This window comes from Camponotus floridanus, unplaced genomic scaffold (assembly GCF_003227725.1).
Source record: "Camponotus floridanus strain SB8 unplaced genomic scaffold, Cflo_v7.5 scaffold13, whole genome shotgun sequence".
Classification (NCBI taxonomy): Eukaryota; Metazoa; Arthropoda; class Insecta; order Hymenoptera; family Formicidae; genus Camponotus; species Camponotus floridanus.
Window position 1 is genome coordinate 1,236,834 of NW_020229248.1, and position 20,915 is coordinate 1,257,748.

The 20,915-nt window shown below is 25.2% G+C and overlaps 2 protein-coding genes across 5 annotated transcripts in view; one reads left to right on the plus strand and one right to left on the minus strand.

The window, feature by feature from the left end:
- LOC105256752 (neuropeptide CCHamide-2 receptor) overlaps positions 1-1,350 on the minus strand; it is a 32,011-nt gene extending 30,661 nt beyond the window's left edge. The window contains exons 1-3 of one of the 2 annotated variants that reach the window (XM_025406028.1): positions 1,272-1,350; positions 1,115-1,200; positions 769-834 (exon numbers count right to left, since the gene is read on the minus strand). The gene's annotated coding sequence lies outside the window, so the exon portion shown is untranslated. The remainder of the gene's footprint in view (positions 1-768; positions 835-1,114; positions 1,201-1,271) is intronic. The other variant, XM_025406029.1, reaches the window with a different exon arrangement.
- Positions 1,351-3,652: 2,302 nt separating this feature from the next.
- The window catches only part of LOC105255052 (neuropeptide CCHamide-1 receptor), a 48,310-nt gene continuing 31,047 nt past the window's right edge, over positions 3,653-20,915 (plus strand). For 2 of the 3 annotated variants that reach the window (XM_011264105.3, XM_011264106.3), the window contains exon 1: positions 20,556-20,673. The gene's annotated coding sequence lies outside the window, so the exon portion shown is untranslated. Of the gene's footprint in view, positions 3,909-20,555; positions 20,674-20,915 lie in introns of those variants that run through there. The other variant, XM_025406025.1, reaches the window with a different exon arrangement.

Here is a 20,915-nt window from a genome sequence, read left to right on the forward strand (position 1 = left end):
TTCCTAAAATACATAATAAGCATTCTAACATAATCATCTCTCTTATTATTCTCACTTTGTTTTATCTTTTATAGCAAAAAAATAAAGATAATCGACATATTAATTAACATGCAGTTGGATATTTAAAAAATGACATTTAAATTAATATTTAAGATATTCAAGATATTAGATGTTATTTTTTAACGAATACGATGCATCTTTTAATATATTATAATAAATTATGTGATAGATAACGCATTGTGTGTATAACAAATCGTATGACAAATAAAATTATTTCGTTATGCAAACATATATGATTTGATAAATTTCGTATACGTAAAAGATTTTAATTATAGTACTATAAAATATATTTCTTCTGTTATAAAATATATCTTTTCCAATAGTGAACATTATAATCATATATATATATATATATATATATATATATATATATATATATATAGTTTAATATCAAATATTTCTATAATAAATATTTAATAAAAGTCATATAATTCATTTTACTTATCATTTTACTTATAAGAAGAAGATAATTATTGATTATTATCGAATATGCAATTAATATTGTGAAAAAAGAGAGAGGGAAAGAGTAATTTTACAATCGTTTCTTATATATCTCATATAAAAATAAATTAAATCTAAATACACATATATTTAAAACTTAGATAAAATTAGAATTTTACGTGTAAGAACTTCCATTTTTCTTAAACTCCAATTCATGTTTCAGTCTTATTTGAGACTTTTAAGAAAAGGTAATTTTCTAAAGTTTACCTGATAAGCGCTCTCTTTCCTCAATCTTCTGTTTTACAAAACTGGCGTGTTTTCTTCGAGATGAAACTAAATTAAGTTTTGACGGTTATTACCAGAACATAATTTACGTAGCTACATTTTAAAATATATTTATTTTACTATTTTTTACTTTCACTTATTTCACTTATTTGTCTTCTTATTTGTTATCGAGATTTCACAATTGTAAATATAATTAAAATAGATGAAAATAAACTCAGAAATATGTAAAAACCATTATTTAATTATATAAAGAATAAGAAGAATGCTTAACACAATTATCATAAATTTTAATAAAATGCCATTTCATATTATAATATCTAATTATTACCTTAGCAATAGATTTTTCCGAGTTTCGCACGTATGTTTCGATCGATATGTTAATTTCAATTCCAAAATAAGAAATTTTATATTTGTCTGAAAAGAACGTATCTCAATCAAAACTATCGATAAATATTAATAATACACACTAGTATTAAATTTCGCACCACAAAGGGAAGTATTTTACAGATTGTCTTTATATATTACGGATCTTTGTGATATACAGCAACGGGTACCAATTCGGTAGATCGGGTGCGCAGCATAAACTGAAGGGAATCTCGGATTCACGGAGGATCCACATCCGTTCGACGCAGTCGCAAAACATAGCAGCCAAGTGCTCTCCATCTTTCTCCCTTTATTCCAACGTACTTCTTGTTTGTCTCGCTTCATCGAGATGCACAGAATCACACTTTATGGGAAAAATAATGAGCGAAAAATATTTGCCGTGCGCAAAGCAATTGCTAAACTGGATATCGTGATATTGTCAGCCTTTTGATTAGCGCAATTTTACTTGAATCATGTACAAAAATGAAATGTTAAATAAAAGCGGATTTATATAGATAGAGCTTACTATAAGCGCTTTACTATAGCTTCATGAACGATTTACATAAGCTTCGTTTTTAAGATTAAAAAATACATAAAACATATGAGATATGTGAAGGGACATGAAAAAAAAACTTTTAAAAAAAGGAAACAGTTTTTATATAAAAAGTTTTATATAAAATAATTTTATTTGTTTAAATGCAAAAATAAATAAAGAAATTTTTGATAATTATTTATATTAACAGATATATATATATATATATATATATATATATATATGTTAATATATATACATATATATATATATATATATATATATATATATATGTATGTATATTTCCGATGAACTTTGATATATGTTATAGAAGTAAGGATATTGATTGTGAGCGCGTGTCCTTTCTCTTCAATATATATTTTCCATATTTATATAAATATCTTAAAATTTATAGAAATCGCGATTGAAACATAAGCTACATAAAGCAATATTATTTAATCAATATTTTCAATTGTACAATAATCATCAAGATTAAAATTGTTGAAAATGTGTCCATTAATATAAATAACTATTAAAATAATTGTTATATTTCACTTCCCTGGAAATATTATTAGAAAAAATTTTATTAATATTAATATTTAATATATTAAATATTAATATATATTAACAAAATGCTAATTTCTTGATTAATATTTTTCTGATATACATGAAAGATTTACATATGATACATTTGCATATGATGCATTTTATTTGCCTAGATATATTAATAAATTTTATTAATATTAATGTTTAATATTTAATATCATATATAGATATTGATATTAATAAAATTTTAATTTCTTGATTAATATTTCTTTGGTACACATGTATATGAAAAAGTTATAATGTTACACGGAAATTTTGATTTGTTTTTGAGATTTTGCGTTTGTAATCCTGCGTTTGCAATCAATTGTTTGATCTATTATGCTTGTCAAATATTAAATTTGCCTATTCAAACTGACAGTAAATGCGTGAACACATATTATCATATGTGTATTTATCGATATATTTTGATCATCATACTCTCTTAAATAAAATTATGTGTGTTATTTATCTCTGATAAATATTATAGTGTTATTTATCTCTGATAAATAGGTTCAGTTATAAACCATAACACTGCATGTAATAAAATCTCACTGAGAAAAATCAATTAGTAGTAATGATTGACTTTTCAATGAAATCTTATTGTCATGACAAGTAAAATATAAGATAAAAGAGCAAAAGTGTTTCACTGAAAATCAGTGAAATATTTTCACTAAAAACCAATGAAGTATTACGGATTTTTAGTGAAACTTTAATTATTACTTTAATTAGAAACATTTTCTCACAATCATGTCATTAATCAGTAATATATTGGTAATCATTAATAATACTTTAATCGTCAGTATTCTAATCAGAGACATTTTTAGAAATGAGAAGAGAATAAAATACTATACAATTACACATATATCGCAACTAAAAGATATTCCATGATTTATGATTTATATTATTAAATATTTTGATTCTAAATAGTTAAAATAATTTGTTAGACATTTCAAAATTTTTCAAGATTAAGATGATAGAAAAGTTCTTTTTGAAACAATTTTTTTGATAACAGATAATATTTCTATTATATTAATTAATGCAGCTTACTTGCATTTTATTAATTTATAGAAGCAGAAATCAATTTTATGCGCTTCTCCTTTTATATTATCTTTGCAAAGTGAATATACAGTTATCGATAATAAATTATTAGCACGATTTCGATTCCTATGCGATCTCGATGCCAGTTTCCTCTGAGTATCCTTTCCATCGAGGGAGTTCGAAGGAAATATTCTAGAAACGATCAACTACCGCTAAACGCTCTTAGTCATTTAGCGTTCCGTTTGCGAATCTACTTGGGTTGCAATTAGAATTCCCATGATAAGTGAAACAGCTAACAAGCCAAAGTTATGCCTACATCGAATCCGCGTACATGCGGTTACACTTTCCCAGAGAATCGTCGCTTATCTTCTTCTTTTGGTTCCGATTTTCGAATATAAAGTGTCAAAGCGCATCATCTTCCTCGTTGCTCTATTTTACGACGAGCTCTTATGTATCAGTATTTTATCGCGAATGTTTCGATTCTCGTGGATTCGCTTCGACATCTTCTTGATTGCATTTCCTTGATTGATTATACGTTGAAATACTAGTGGAAACGAATAGGAGTAGAAAAGACGAGGCAAAGGAAACTTGAAACGATGCGAAGGTAAGATTTTAAGAATCATTTCTCTATAGTCTTTTTATATTTGATCTTTGACTGTATTGATTTTTTTACGAATAAACTTCTGAATTTTGATACGCGAAATTTAACAATAATGGAGTTAATTATATATAATATAATTAATGATATAATTATAATTTAATATGATTGGTGCTAACTCTTCGTAAAAACATAAAAAATAATAGTTAAAAAAATAGCTTTTGATTTTAAAATACTTTTAATGTCAAATTCGAATTAAAAACCTGGATATTTACATGGATATTTTAGCGAATTGAATCGATTTTTCCGTCTTCCGTTACACGACAATATTGACTAACAAATTGAGAAAACTTTGCATTATAACTGTAATATTTTTTCAATTTAATTATATTTTAATTTTGTTTTTATGTAGCTTTCCGTGATATATATAAATACTATATAAATATAAAATATATAAATATAAAATTATTTGCTCACATATTTTATATATTATTGTTTGTTCATGACGTATAACTTGGAATTCAAGTTATACGTCATGACAAATCGTTACGTGCCCTGCAAATCGCGTTGCAAATTATCGTATCATTGTAATTTCATTCAAAATGACGAAATGTACGAATCAAGCATATTTATGTCAATCGGTCAATCATAAAAATTGACATTATTTCCATTACCATCTTCCGAGACTAATGGATATAAAAAAATTCGATTCTGATCGTTTTTGTTTGAGAAACAATACAATAACTAAAGTATTTGTTATAAGAAGTAATAGAATTTCGGTAGGTTATTTGCGGATTGTTAGGCTCGTTTGATCAAGTATAAGACAAATACGACATTTTAGTCATAAGCAATACCTGAACGATATATTGTCGTGCAAATAGTAATATACGTACACTTTGTGATACGTATACTTTGTGTACTTTTTTAGTAATAACATATCTATAAGAATCTTTAAAAATATGCTATTCGTATATACTCAATTTGATATCAGAAAATAGGGGACATTATTATAAAAAACTCTCCCATTATAACGAGATTTTTTCCTGGTGGACGAGCTCCCAAAATGTTACGCTTGCGGCGAGGATTTCGATAGATATCGAAGGCGCGCTAAAGAGATCAGCCGCTCGCGAGATGCGCGAAATAAATAAACACTTTTTAAAGGAATTAAGAACTTTAATGCACAACACAGATCACAGAAGCGCCAGTAAAATTCGTTTGTTCGCGTAGAAAATTTACAACATACATAACTTTTATATATTTATAAATCAATTATTCGATATTTTTAATCAAATATTTTACAACAAGAAAGATGGAAAAATCTTTTCATGTAATTTTCATAAACCATTTATTTCAAAAAAGTAATACGCACATTTCACAGGAGACACGTTATATTTTCTCGAAGCTGTTATTTAGCGAGAATACGTAAACGCTGGCATGTGTCGTACAAACGTGAAACAAACCGTAATGTACTATTTACTCAACTTGCGAGACCTTGCAGTCAAAGCAAATAAAATGCCGCGAAAGGATGAAGAATTGCAGTATACATTAAATGTACTATTTCACCTCAGATTTATTACGTGCGAAAAGTTAAAAGGCAACGTATTTAAATTTTCCAATAAAGGCAGTCTTAATCACAAATTCTCTCTTCTAACATCTAAATGGATAACGTTCGTTCAAAAATTGACTAAAGAATTAAATGTTATTATCGATTTGCACGAGTCTGCAATTTAATCCGCTTTAATTTTGGAATTAGTAAATAAGTGAGCTATTAAATTTTAGAATTTGTAATTAAATTTTTGCTAGCTTTGAGAGCTTAATTCTACATTCATCAAACTCATTTGTGGAAAAGAGTGCAGCAGTGGTGTACCTTTTCCACGCATCACATAAATCGCCAATTAATATGCGGTCTGGCTATAAAGTCTTAGAACTATCTCTACCAAAAATAAAGCAGTCGTTATATCTTCAATATTATCATTTATTTTTCAAAATATATTCCTTCTAATTGCACACCGACCTTGCTCTTCCAACTTGTATAAGGTATTCTAAAAATCCGAAACTGGGACGCTGTTTAATTATCTTACAACGTTGCTTTGAATCTGCTTCAGATCATCAAATCGGCTTCTTTTTTATTTTAGTTTAAATTTGAGGGAAAGAAAATAGCTAGCTAAAGTCAAATTGGGAGAGTAGGGAGAGATGATGAAGTGCGTTTTTAGATACTAAAAAGCGCGTTTTTAGATGCTAAAAAGCACCTTTTTCAGATGCTAAAAAGTGATTGCAACGTTATGCACTGGAGCGCTGTAATGAAGCAGAAACCAATCATCATTCCTTTTCATTTCAAGTCGCACGCGATTAATTCTTGCAAATAACTTTTCCATGGTCTTATAAAATTCAATTGTTGTCCCTCGTGGAACAAATTCATTACTAATCATGTCTTCCACATCAAACAAAGCGATGAGCATTGTTTTTATTTTTGACTTTTAGAATCAGAATATCTCCGCTCTTAGTTAATTTTTTTTAATCCATTCTACGCTTTTTTATCATTTTATTTGTTTCTGTGGTAACTTTACCTAATTTTACACAAAACATGATCGCATACGTTGCTCGATAAACGCTTCTATGACGAGACAAAACAAACACGTCACACAAAATAGATTTGAATAGGAACTGCACTGAACCAATATTGATCAAACTTAACAGAAGCATAGTTAAAGATTAATGCAAAAGATTTCAAGTGGCGAAAGATAAGTGAAAGATAGGTGATGCTGTTTAGGCACATTTTATAAAATTAGTCTTAAAACTTTATAGCCAGACCGTGTACATCTTCGTCATTAACAATTCTTATTCTGCAAATAACTTAAGAATTACTAACATTTGCGTTGATGAAAAAGAAGTTTTCTATAAAACATTTTAAATTCACATATTAAAGCCTCCTAGGAAGGAAGGAATATATAGAATGTAACGATATTTAATTATATATTATATATATATATATATATATATATATATATATATTCATTATCAAAAAAACGCAGGAAGGATTAAAAGAAAATTATCGAATCTGTACTACATACGTAATGTGCAGAATATATCCATGCAATTTCTACATTTCTGCTATGTGTTTTTTTATTGATTTAAACGTTTTATAAGTTCAAAGCGGCATTTTAATACTAGAGAAAAGAAAGAAACTTGACGAAATAATGAAATCTGGAATAAATCGCGTGCATTAGAGTTCCAAACTTCAGACCATAATATAATCGATAATATAAGGAGTTTATGATAGAAAATTTTTTTCCAATATCTTCCTCTTTTATATTCTTTACTAGACAATTATGTCTTTACTAGACAATTATGTTAACAATAAGATTATGCGGAATAAACTGGTATGATATGTATTACTATTCTCGATCATTTATATAATCTGCTTTACATGAGAAAATGCGAATTAAAATATTTGCTACGCACGTTTTTTTATATGTTAAACAACTTATGATTGAATTATTAGCTTAGGTTTGATTTCGTGATTTCTGCAAATAGGATTCTCAAATTCTCTTATTCTTGAAAATCTTTTGGAAAGCCTCTTTTAGTTTTCTAAAAAAGAAAAAAATATATATGTATATTTCTCTTTTTCTCATTTAAAAGTTAAAAAAAAATTTACAAGTCTTGCCTGCAATGCAGCTATAAGAATTTAAAATTAAAATTTGAGACAGTTATTATATAAATAGATAGATAGTTTATTATAGTCCACAATTTTACTTGTTTTTTCATAACGTCTTTTTTTAGATTTTAATTTTTCCCTATAATAATATTTTCTTTCCTAACTCTTTATTTTTCAATGATTCCATTTATTGTTACAATACAGTTATTCAAAAGTAGTTTCATACAACTCGAGTTCCAAAATTAGAAAAATCTTTGTCTTTTCTTGTGTACTATTATGAATTTGTATGCACATATGAATATATGTATGCTGTGTTTCAATACTTAGTTACTTTCTGGTTAGCTCTTTGTCGAAAAAAGTAACAAAAGCACAAGAAAGATATTGCAAAGTTTTAAATATTTCTTTTGTAAGAATTCTATCTGATTTGCCCTTTTATATTTCTAGACATTCCTACGAATTAACGAAGCAAAACTGAATGGATTATCTATATATTAATATAACTACTTGGATATTTCATACATATATCAGAATATGAAATTAAGTCTATACCCATACAGCACAGAACATTGCAGTAATATTGCAGCAATATTGCAATGTTTCTGCAATGTTACAACAATATTAATAATATTGCTACAAGATTCTGTGCTGTATGGAATATAAATATAAGCTAAGAATCAGAATTTTTATTATTGATTTTTAAAAATTTATATCCAAGAAGAAATATATCAAAGCGAAGTTTTGAATATATATATATATATATATATATATATATATATATATATATATATGTATATATATTTTATTATATTAATTATATACTATATAATTGTTTTATTAAGCACTCTTATTCTAAATCATTTAAATTGACGAATGATAATGGTAAAAGTCGAATGATAATGGTTATAACAAATTATTTTGATACTTATCGCGATCACGTTTCGACTTCAACAATATACGGCATGTCTCGCATTATTACCTTGTCACCTTGTCACTTGAGTCGTGCCGTTTGAATGACAAAACGATCACGTCTTAACTACTTAAGATGCTACAACTAATCTTAACAATATATTTAAAAAATAATAAATACTGTATGGGATAATTACTATCTCGAGAAATATTTAACATTAACTTAATATAAATTTAGGATAAAGATTTTCTGTATCTTCTATTAATTTATATTATCATTTTACGCTAAATTTTCATATTTTGAAAAGTATTTCTTTTTTTAATTTAGATTTTTTAAATTGTAGTTTATTATAAATAATACATATACAGAAATAAATGGCGCGCATGTAATGCATGCTTTGTAAAATTCTAGTCTTATAAAATTTAACTCGGAAATAAATTGGCAAAAAATGTGTCACATGTATCTGATATATATATATATATATATATATATATATATATATATATATATCAGATACATGTGACACATTTTTTGCCGATTTATTTTCGAGTTAAATTTAAAAAAACTAGAATTTTACAAAGCATGCATTACATGCCCGCCATTTATTTCTGTATATGTATTATTTATAATAAACTACAATTTAAAAAATCTAAATTAAAAAAAGAAATACTTTTCAAAATATGAAAATTTAGCGTAAAATGATAATATAAATTAATAGAAGATACAGAAAATATATATCAGATACAGGTAAAAATATATATCAGATACATGTGACACATTTTTGTCGATTTTGCGCGTTAAAAATTTCCAAGTTTTCTATTTAGACAGATTTTAACTTTATTCGACCATCGGTACATGTATACAATCTCTTTTTCAGATAAAAAATCTTCGATGATGCCATGTCAATAAAGATTTAAAATAAAAACAGAAACAAATTTTTTATAATTTTTTAATATTAATAAGAAATGAAAGATTCAGTTAAACAAGTAGTAGAATCAATTAAAGAATCAATTAAATTTTTAATTATTAATTTAATTAATTTTTAATTATCTAGATTTGTAAATTATCTACTCTATAAAATCTAATTGTAGGTTTTAATTACAATAACATATTTTTAATGTTGAAGATTAAAGATTATGCGCGATATATAAAAAAATATTCGTCGCTTCGCTGACCCGCGCGCAATCACAAAAAAAATTGATTCAACTGTTTATAAAACTGCACATATCTGCTTAGAATTTTTTCGGCGATTCTTAATAATAACATTTTTAATTGAGATTTTGAATCAAGAATTTAGGACTATAATTCTCTCAATGGCTTTTATTTTATCAGGGATTTTTCCTAGGATTAAATTTTATAAATTTTTTAAGTATTGAATGAAAAGAATATACAGAGCGGATTTTATAATAAAATATAATATATAAATATAAACATATATTGTACATTTCTCTCAGATTATAATTTTTATTATATATGTATATATATATATATATATATATATATATATATATATACATATATATATATATATACATATATATATATATATATATATATATATATATATATGTTTATATATGGCTTATATATTATATATATGTATACAATCATATGAAAAGATTAAGGAAATGATATGCTATTAAAACAAATACAATTTATTCAGAATCATTTTCAAAATGTGTTTCTTATCATTATCTAAGAATATATTATATAATTGTGTAAATTCCGTTCGTAGTATTTTAATGAATATGATGATTTTCATACTATTAATGATTTCTTGTTAGAAAAATATTATTAACTAATATTTTATCGAAAAATTGAAGATATCGTTTCTCGATAAAGCTTAATCAAATGACGCTCGTTTACGAAATGAAATTTATAGAAACGTGCTTTAAAGTTTCAGCAGCATTGTTGATGTTGTTAATTATTCAAATAACAACAAATAATTTGCAAAACAAATTTTCGAATGTTTTGTTTTTCAATTGAAAGACATCAACAATATTGACAAAGTAATTTAATTGTGCAATTTGTATTAATTTAATATTGAATAATAAATAGATGAATGTGTGTCTTCTTCCTTTCTTTCTCTCTCTCTTTCTTTCTCTGTCTTGAGTTCTTTCTTTTCTTTTATCTCTCTCTCTCTCTCTCTCTTGCTTTTTGCTTCTCTTTTTCTTTCTCTATCTTTCTATTAAACAAATGCACATGAGTCTGTAAAATAACAATAATTAATCTATAATTAGTAACAGCAATATATATTTTAGAAGACATAATATATATTTTAGAAAACATAATATATTTTAGAAAATTGGCTTTAATAAAGAAGTTTTGTAATTGTGGAAAAATTGAAAAGAAAGTGTTTTCTTTCGCGCTTTTAATATCATGTTATTTGTAATTTAAGAAAAATAAAATAAAATATACTGATTTTACCAATATAATTTAAGTCGCATTTTATTTCCATAGAATTTCATTAAAAGTCAATTTACAAGAAGAACCGCATTAAATATCTAATTGATTTTTGCTAAAGTACCGCGCAGCGCTTTTTGAATAAAACAATAGTTACTAATATAATCATTTTTACGACATATAATATCATTTAAAATAATAATAAAAAAATAATTAATATGTATAATATAATATATATAAAACATTGAAATAAGATCGAATTTGACAATACAGTAAAAAATTATCAACTATATATGTTTGGAAGGAAATTCTTAATGATGTTATTTAATAATTGACAGTTTGAAACTTGAGATTGTTAAGTCTCGCTTTTTTCTTCATGCGTAAGTGACAGATACATTGTGTAAGATGTATTGTAGCGCAAAGAATGCAATCATTTTGCTATCCTAATTTTCCGAAACTTTAAAACAAAATAGGTAATACGCAACTAAAAAAGAGTCACAGGAAGTAATGAAATGGATTCTCAGGTGCATTGAAAGAAACTAGTTGCGCGAAGGATCCGGAAAATAGTAGGGCTCGTATAAATAGACATCGTTTCAATGCATTGCGCGCAATTTTACACGGTATACAATCAAAGGATCGCGCACTTGGCTGACATTCAGTTCCGGCAGTCTATAGTTCGAACGAGAGCAACAAGATCGCTTAAATACTTGGATGCATTACAATCCGATGAACGTTTTCGATTATTGACTGTGTTCTTCTTTGACGATAGTTTTGATGTTCGGAAAGTGAAAGATTATATGAGATATAATTATATATATTGAGATATATTATATAAGAGATACATAAAATAAATATATTTTTTTATTAGTCAAAAAGGTGATAAATATGACCAGATAAATATAATTTTGTTAATGATGAAAATGTTCGTAATGTTATACAATATTAATTATAGTTAATCATTAGAAAGACGCCTCAGATATTAATATAAATTTCATCGCATGAAATATCACTATATCCCAAATACTTATAGCGATTAAAATAAATAAAAACAAATATAAAAGTATGTCATAAAGTCATTATGTTTGAAGTTTTAAGTGTCTTAAGTATTAATTAAAAATTCATTCACATATTTTTATATTGAATTTTCTTTTCGTTATTAATTATAACTAATGAAAGATAGAATTGATAAAATTTCACTAATTCATCAAAAAATTCATTGTATTTATATAGTTGATTGAAAATTGTTATTTTAATAAATGAAATACTTATTATAGTCTTTTTTCTATATCATTGTTTGCTATTTTTTATATTAAGTGCTCGAATATATCGAATATATTTAACTATATATATACACTCGTGAGAGATATCCTCTTTCTCTCTTTTTCTCACACGGACATAAAACTTCAATCTATTACAGAAGGTTCTGTGATAATGAGAAAAAATACATGTATACAGAATTATTCAACTCGATTAATAAATAGATTATTGAAGATAAGAAGCGAGATCATTTGCATATAAATCCTCGAAGATATCGTTTTATTATAAAACTCATTTTTTTCTGATCCCTCCATCTCCAATTTATGATCAAGCATGCCACGAGGACAGTTTATCAAGTTTTATATAAACGTAGCCGAAAGTTTGCATGACATATTATTACGTCGCATGCTCATTTTGAAAAATTATCATTGTCACATTGGCAATAAAATTCATATAAATAAATAAAGATGCGTTATATAACCCGGAAAAATTCATTGTTCTGCATTTCATATAATGAAACAATGTACCAGTATTTATATAAATGTGATATTCATCATGTCACTTAAGTTACGAACGATACCGTAAAATTGTACGTAAACGCGGTGAAATTATCTCTATTTAACTCCTCTATTTAACTATCTCTTTAGTATCTCATATGCGTATTCGTGTAATTAAGTGCCGCACAAATGTGAATATATTCGCAGGAGGATAATGAAACATGGAACTCTGGGAAAGTTTAATACTTAATCCTTTAAAGAATTTAAGAAATTAATTAAAATATAATTTTGTTAATATTATATAAGTTATATACATACTCTTATGATAAAGTTCAAGATAAAAAAGATTATGTGTATGTAATTTTTTTATTCGGTTATTTTTTAAGAATATGAAATATGTATTATGAGTTTATCAAATTTAATATAGGATTATTATAAGCTAATATTGTTATTATCTGAAATGTGTGTATTCAATGGTTAGAATATCATAAATCAAATAACAAATTTAATATCCTGGATTTGCATTGACTTTCTTCATATTAATTAATTAAAATTAGATGTATTCTATGCATGTTATATATAAAATAGTAGCATGCGCGCGCTTTCTATGAATTTACTTTTAATTTAAAAATTAATTTAAATTTATATTTTTTTACTCTTGATTTCTTTAATTATGTTATCTTTACTAAAAAGCGCGCGCTCCTATATAAAAAAAAGATCATGTAGATGCGAGAAGTGCGCGTTTGAAGTCATTCATAGTCATCTAACTATCTACTGGATCCCATATTCCTGTTCAAGACATTGAATAAAGACTTTCATATGTCATAAGCAGAGTCCGGATTTTGGTGCCGTTTTTCCACTCCAAGTACATGCTAGCAGCTGAGCGTTGCAAAAAACAGTACCGTCTATGCTGGTCTAGTGATGATAGTAAAGAGGGTACCATCGCGTAGAAAAAAAAATATAATAATTTATTATATTAATTTATATTTTATATAATATATATATTATTTATTATATTATTTTGTACATTATGTATAATATTATAAATAAACATATATTCTATTTTAATATATATATATTTTTTTCCTACGCGACAATGCCCTCTCATTATTTGTTACAATAAATCTTTAAAAATTCAATTCACGATGTTGCCACCTATAGAATGTTTCTTAAACTGAGAAAGAAACAAAGTATAATTCTATCTTTATTAATCACTAACTGATAAAATTAAATAAAATAAAAAATAAATATTATATTAAATTTAAATATTATGTTAAATATATAAAATATTCGTGATGTGACATATAATGTTATTATTTAATAACAATCGAAAATTTATAAAATTAATTAAAAACACAGATTTATGGCCAAATCTTTTTGTTTGCTATTTTAATATTTGGTAAAATAATATTTCTAAATAAGATATATTTTTATTACTATGTGCGTCTTATTAATATTGATGTTAAATTACTGACGATAGAGAGTTTTGTTTGTTAAGAATTTAAGCACTACCTTATCTACTGTGAAAATAATTAGATAAGAACGATCGATGATAGAAACGCAGCCGACTTAGAAGAGCAGAATGTCATCCGATAAATTCAAATGTTTCTTGCTCTACCTATGGTACACGATTGATACATAATTTTATAAATATTTTACTTGTAATATAATAACATATAACTGGTATGACGAAGAGTAAAAATTTAAAGTAAGAAACATTGAAATTATGCAAAAAAATTAAAATATATAATATACTAATGTATTTCTTCTTTTTTTTCTTATTATTTTTTATTTTTTTCTTTCCTCTTTATTATTATTTTTTCTTTTATTAAATTAATACCTTATACATATATTTCTGAATATATTTCTAATATATATATGTATGTATAGGATTATATATCTTATATTTATTATATTTAATTAATATGCAAAAACAAATTTAAACTATACATCGTTATTATTGTAAAATAAATAAATATTTGAAAATAAAACAAATAAAAATTAGGTTAATATCTTTAACAATTAATTCTTCAACAAAATTTTTATTAAAATTTTATCTTTATGATATTTCTTCTATCTTTCTTTTCTAGATTAATTTACATCAAGGTAAATGAAAAAAATAGATTCTCATTTATTTTTATTCATCAACCGAGTAATTATTTATGATTTATAAATTATTCTGAATAAACTTGCCTTTGCTGAAAACCCTTATTAAATGCTATATTTAGTTTAATAATAAAATATTTTTTTAATTTCTAAGTTTCAGAGTATATACTTTTTATTTTTAAATATACATTAATCTCTAAAAATATAGAACAATTAATATGACGGATTATGTACAGTGGCGAATCCACGTGTACATTTGCTTTCAGATAAGAGCGTCCGAGGATAATGAGCACAGTTTTATCAGAATACTTAATCGAACGTGGTGTACGTGGTGCTACTCCAGTTTATAGTATTACAGTGATTAAAGGAAGTATATTTATAATAACGTATTTAAATTATGTAAATATATTTGTGGTACATTACATAACATACGTTGTTAAATACATTTGTGATGCAAGAGTAAGTTAAAATAAAGTGAACATAACGCAATATACTTACAATCTAATTGGGGCGCGAGCGAGTTTTTTTCATAATTATACCTTCAGCAAATTGGACCAAAATATACGAGCTTGGATATAAATACAGAAAGAAGGATTAAATGAAGATATACAAGTGTTAAGGTAGAGAGAGAGATTTTTTCACTTCCAAAGAAAAATACATAGTACAAAAGAAGAGAATTAAAAATTAAAAAAAAATCTACGTCTTTCTGACATTGTTTCAATTTATTCTGTGGGTAAATATTTAATTAAACGTTGCTTTTTCTTTATAATTTAAAAATTTTTTATATCTTACTATCGAAAAGGCTATAACCGAAAGTTCCAGACGATAATTCGACTCCATTTACGCTTATACGATAGCTAATATCATTATCGTTGATTAAACTTATTCAGAGGCATAAATGTGTCGTGAGATCATTGGATTATAAAACCGCATTATCGACTTATAAAAAACTAGAAACGATGAAATACGTAATATGTATATTTTAAACGATTTCAGGCGCATAATATTTAATTTTTAGTTTTTAAATAAGTACGTTCTGCAGGCGGACAATTTTAGAAACGAAAGATATCCTTTATGTTTTGAAATATCTCTTCATATTTTAATCATGATTCTAAACAAAAGTTTTGATGTTAGCTTTAACTTAAACATACCTCATAAAAATTTAGCTAATCTTTTGTAATCTTTCTTATTTTAATATTTATTTTAAGTAACAAATTTTAGCAAAAAAATTTTCGTTTTTTCTTTACACAGGAAAAAAATATACGTATAAGCAAATTGCAGCAAATTATAGTTTACATTTTTTTTTTAGTGTATATTTAAATCATACATAAAGCGTTTCAAATCTCGTTTAAATATATATATATATGTGCATATATATATATATATATATATATATATATATATATATATCTTTAATATACTACGCTTTTAATTATGTATGATGTCTGATCTCTCAGTATTGAATCTTCTTATTTCCCAGTGCGTCTTTTTTCCATCTAACGCTGTGTTTTTTCATGAATTTAGTGTGTAGGGTTGTACTCTGTCAAGATTGAAAGAAAAACGTAGAAATAAAGTGGAATGATTTGTCATGTGATTTTTTTAACAGCAACGATGAGATTTTTTAATAATAAAAATGTAAATAAAAAAGTTAACATATGACTTTTTTTATAATATTAAGAAAAGATTTAATATAAAAAAATTACGACTTTATTATATATACTACTATATTGAGAGTTGCTGTTACATGCTATTGATGTATAAAGACAAAAGAAACTCAATATTATAAAATATTGGATGTATTTTTTAAAAATATTGTGTTTTTCAAGAGTGATATCCTTCTGAGATTGTTTGACGACTTTAAGATTGAATTTTTCTTGCAAAAATCTACTATTTGATTTAATATTCGTCATTTTTCATCTCAAGTATTATATACTTTAGTTTCGAAAATCAGATTTTAATAAAACCAAAACTAAAATCGAAATACAAAATATTTATAATCAAGTATATTTATAATTGTACAAGTCTGTTTAATTACATATAGTATTTTTTATAATTAAAAAAAAATTAAAATATTCTGCGTAAAAAAGAATGTAATATGTGTCATAATATTGATATTATATTGCATTAAGTATAAAAATAATTTTAAAAATTTATACATGAGACATATATAAAGCAAAAAATCTAATTAATAAAATCTGATTATATGATATACAAATAATAATTATAATTAACGAGATCTGCTAAATAAATCGTAATTTCTCAAGATGAATAAAATAAACATTAAATTGATTGATATACGAATAATAATGTGGAATTTACATAAAGGGAATTTCTTTGTCCACATAAAATTTGATTTAAAATTACCAATGATAGTGTAATTTCTTAAGTAAAATTTCAAAAGCAAATATTCAGTACTGTTTAGTGATAAAGTTTTTGACCAAGTTTCAGGAAAGTTTTAAACATCTTTTTTCTAGAAAAAAAGGTCGGATAGGTTACTGACATTAAGAAATATAAAGTTTAAAAAATACTGTACACACATTTGTTTCATAACGTAAGATAAAAATTAATTAATTAATAGAAAATGCTAAAAAAATATTTTGTTATTGGTAAGAAATTCTTTCGCGATTAAATAGTTTTTTGTTCGTATTAATAATAAATAATGTAGTGCACACATGAAATTATATTATTTATTATACATATATACTCTCAAATAAAATTAGCATTTAAAAATTTTATGAAAATTGCGTGAACAAATTATGTATTTACTTGCTATTATATTGTTAAAATCAAATTGCACAAATTGCGTGAACAAATTATTTATTTACTTGCTATTATATTGTTAAAATCAAATTGCACAAATTTCTATATATATATATATATATATATATATTTAAGTGCTTAAAACCGTGCGCGTGCGCGCGTGTGTGTGTGTGTGTGTGTGTGTGAGTATGGTTTTAAGCACTTAAACAGAATTATATCTCTAAAACAATTGAAGATAGAAAAAATGTTACAAACAAAAATAATTTTAAATGCTTCACATTTCTATGTTACTTTCACATTCTTGTACATGAATGTCATCATAAAGTGTAATTGCTCTTTTAAAAATATTTTCTAAAACAGTTTCTTGACCTCTACAAAAATTATAAAATTATATTTAGAAGTTATTTTAGTTATTTAAATTTAGTTATTTAAATTTCACAAGATATGAATCTCGTATTTCGAGATATTATAAAGTTTTTGATAATTATAAACCTAATAAAGTCTTTTATTAGCATAAATAAGAATGTAAGTGAAGAATGGAAATGAGAAGACAAATATAAGGAAAAACAAGTAAATCTGCCAATAAAATCAAATATTACTTTACAAATTTAACACTATATATAGAAATAGGAAACATTCTATATACAAATATTTTCATATTTCTCATAAATTTCTACATTCTCTATCGCATTATTTAAAAAATGTAACGTATAAGGAAACAAAAATTACAATAATCCTTTAACTTTTTCTCATGAATGTACAGTATCATGTATATTATTTGACATAATAAAATGTATATTAAATGGAAAAAAGCGATAAATTAAGTTATTTAAAATATTCCGTTTTGCAGTAGACTGCAATTTTTTGGATGTTTTTCCAGATACAACATCGCAGAACAACTCAAAATATTATCATTGAAAATCATAGCGAAAATAAATTACTCTATACCATATCTGTAATATGGAATATAGGAAATTGTATGAAGGCGTGTAGAAAGATTTTATAAAACGGAAATACGTTTTTATGGAGAAGGAAAATGTAATACCACTGAAATATAAATCTCCCCTTTCCGACCATTTACGCACAACGCGATTTATCTTTCCAATATATTAGAATGATAATTAAAATACTGTTGTGAAAAATACATGTTTCCTTACAAATCATATTAATTAGAAAAGGCTGTTAATTTGAGCATATAAACTCTGTAGAAAAATAAAATTATCATATCATTATAAGAAAATAGCTCTTGAGATTCTTTATATTATTTTTGTATTGATTTTACATTTTTGAGTTATGTATGTATCTTTATAAAAGGACTTGCGCACATACAAAACTTTATTGCAAACATATTGTCTTTATCCTTAATACATGAATATGCATGTTATCGTACATGTTTAAATTTATTGACTCTTTGGAAATTCCACTTAAGCGACTTCAATCTAAAATAGACTTTCAATTAAGTACAACATCTCTATATGTGCTACGTTAATTAATTAGTTATTGTAATAATATTGATCGTAAATTAATAGGAAATGTGAAACAGAATTTCGTGACAGCTTAATCATAAGAGATTAAACACATTATTAGAACATAATATTACATCTCATTAAAATATATTATTATCGTAGCAGTGTATTATATATAGACGAGTATTATTATTAAAATTAATAAAAATCTATACTGTTATATTGTATCAGTGATAAACGAAACGAAAATTATTAATCATTTATGTTAAAAAAATTTGAAATGATTTGTATAAGAGCATTTATATACACTTTATCTTATAATATTTACAATTAACATAATTATCAATAAATTGATAAATTAATTATTATCAATACTGTAATTATTAACAAATATAATTACACAAGTTACAGAAATGACTTATTTAATAGATTTAATTAAAGCTAATAATTAATCAAGTACGTACATTTATTAATATTTGACGAACTTGCTTCTATAATTGAGTATTATGATCCTTTCAGTGAGCATCATAGATGTAATATTCATTATAACGCTTTGTTGACGCGCATAATAACGATGTTTTCTGTTGAAAGATTATTTGAATATCATTATTGGGCATTCGCGCTTTCAACCATAGTATTAATTTAGTTCTTGCTTCGAATTGATTGACGTATTAAAACTTATAATAATATCAAGCTTATTCTTTGTTAATTAAAGAGCCAAGAAATACAATCGAATGAAAAATATAAATTTTTAAAGAAAAACAGGAAGTACATTATTTATTTAATAATCCTCTTATCAAATAGAAATTTATATAAAAGTTTATTTAATCTGTTATAACAACGTTATCATTATTGCATTAAAACTTGTAATTTACAAATATATATTTTTAATTAATAATGGTCTTCCTATGCTCTATATTAAAGTTAAATCAAAATTATATATACAATAGAGATGTATATAATAATAAAAAGATTATAATTATGTATAGATAGTAGAGAGATTATAACAAACATTATATCTGAAATATATTATATATATATATATATATATATATATATATATATATAAAATTAAAAATTAAAATAGTTGTACACACATATACATAAATGAAATTGATATTGCTATAAATATATTTTTCACAAAGATCGTTTGTAAAGAGCTACGAGAAGGCATAAACGCAAGAATCTAGATTAATCGCTCTAGCTGCGTAGCTTTTCAAATGAATTCAAAGTCTAGCTTTTCAAATGAGCTTTTCGAAGTCTAAACCGTTACGATAATAAACGATCTTTCGCTTAGTGAGCAATATCGATCCATGTCAATATCAGACCTTACTGATTGTGACGGATTATGCAGCGCACTTCGACGAATGTAAAATTACAGGATATCGACAGGATATTGTAGTTTAGATAAAGAATTTCTCGATTTGTACTTTGCATAGGAAAAGAGGAAAAGAGGAAAAAAAGAAGAGAGAAAGAAAAGGGGAGGGGGAGAAAGAGAGAGAGAGCAACAAAGGGTTGATTCTATGTATGTTACGGAGGGTAAGTGGTGGTGGATCGCACAGGGCGGACGATGCGTTCATTCTCGCGCGGGTAAAACCGACGCCGTCGTCAGTAGCGTCGCGGTGCCGGGCCGGCGCGGTTCCTCTCCTTCTGATCTTATTACTATATCTCCGCTTTTGTTCTATTTTCAACTTTCGCTCCGACCGCTAGCACCAATCCCGTAAGTACGCGCTGAATAAATCAAAAAAGTTTTTAAGAAAAAATCTAATATATTTATATACATATATATTTTTTTTATGATTTTCTCTTGAGAAGTTGCAAAGATAGATAGATAGAGAAAGAAAGAGAGAGAGGGGAGAGAGAGAGAGAGAGAGAGAGAGAGAGAGAGGAAGAGAGAGACGGAGAGAGAGAGAGAAAAATACGAAAAAATATGTGAAAATTATCGTATTTCATCACGTAAAA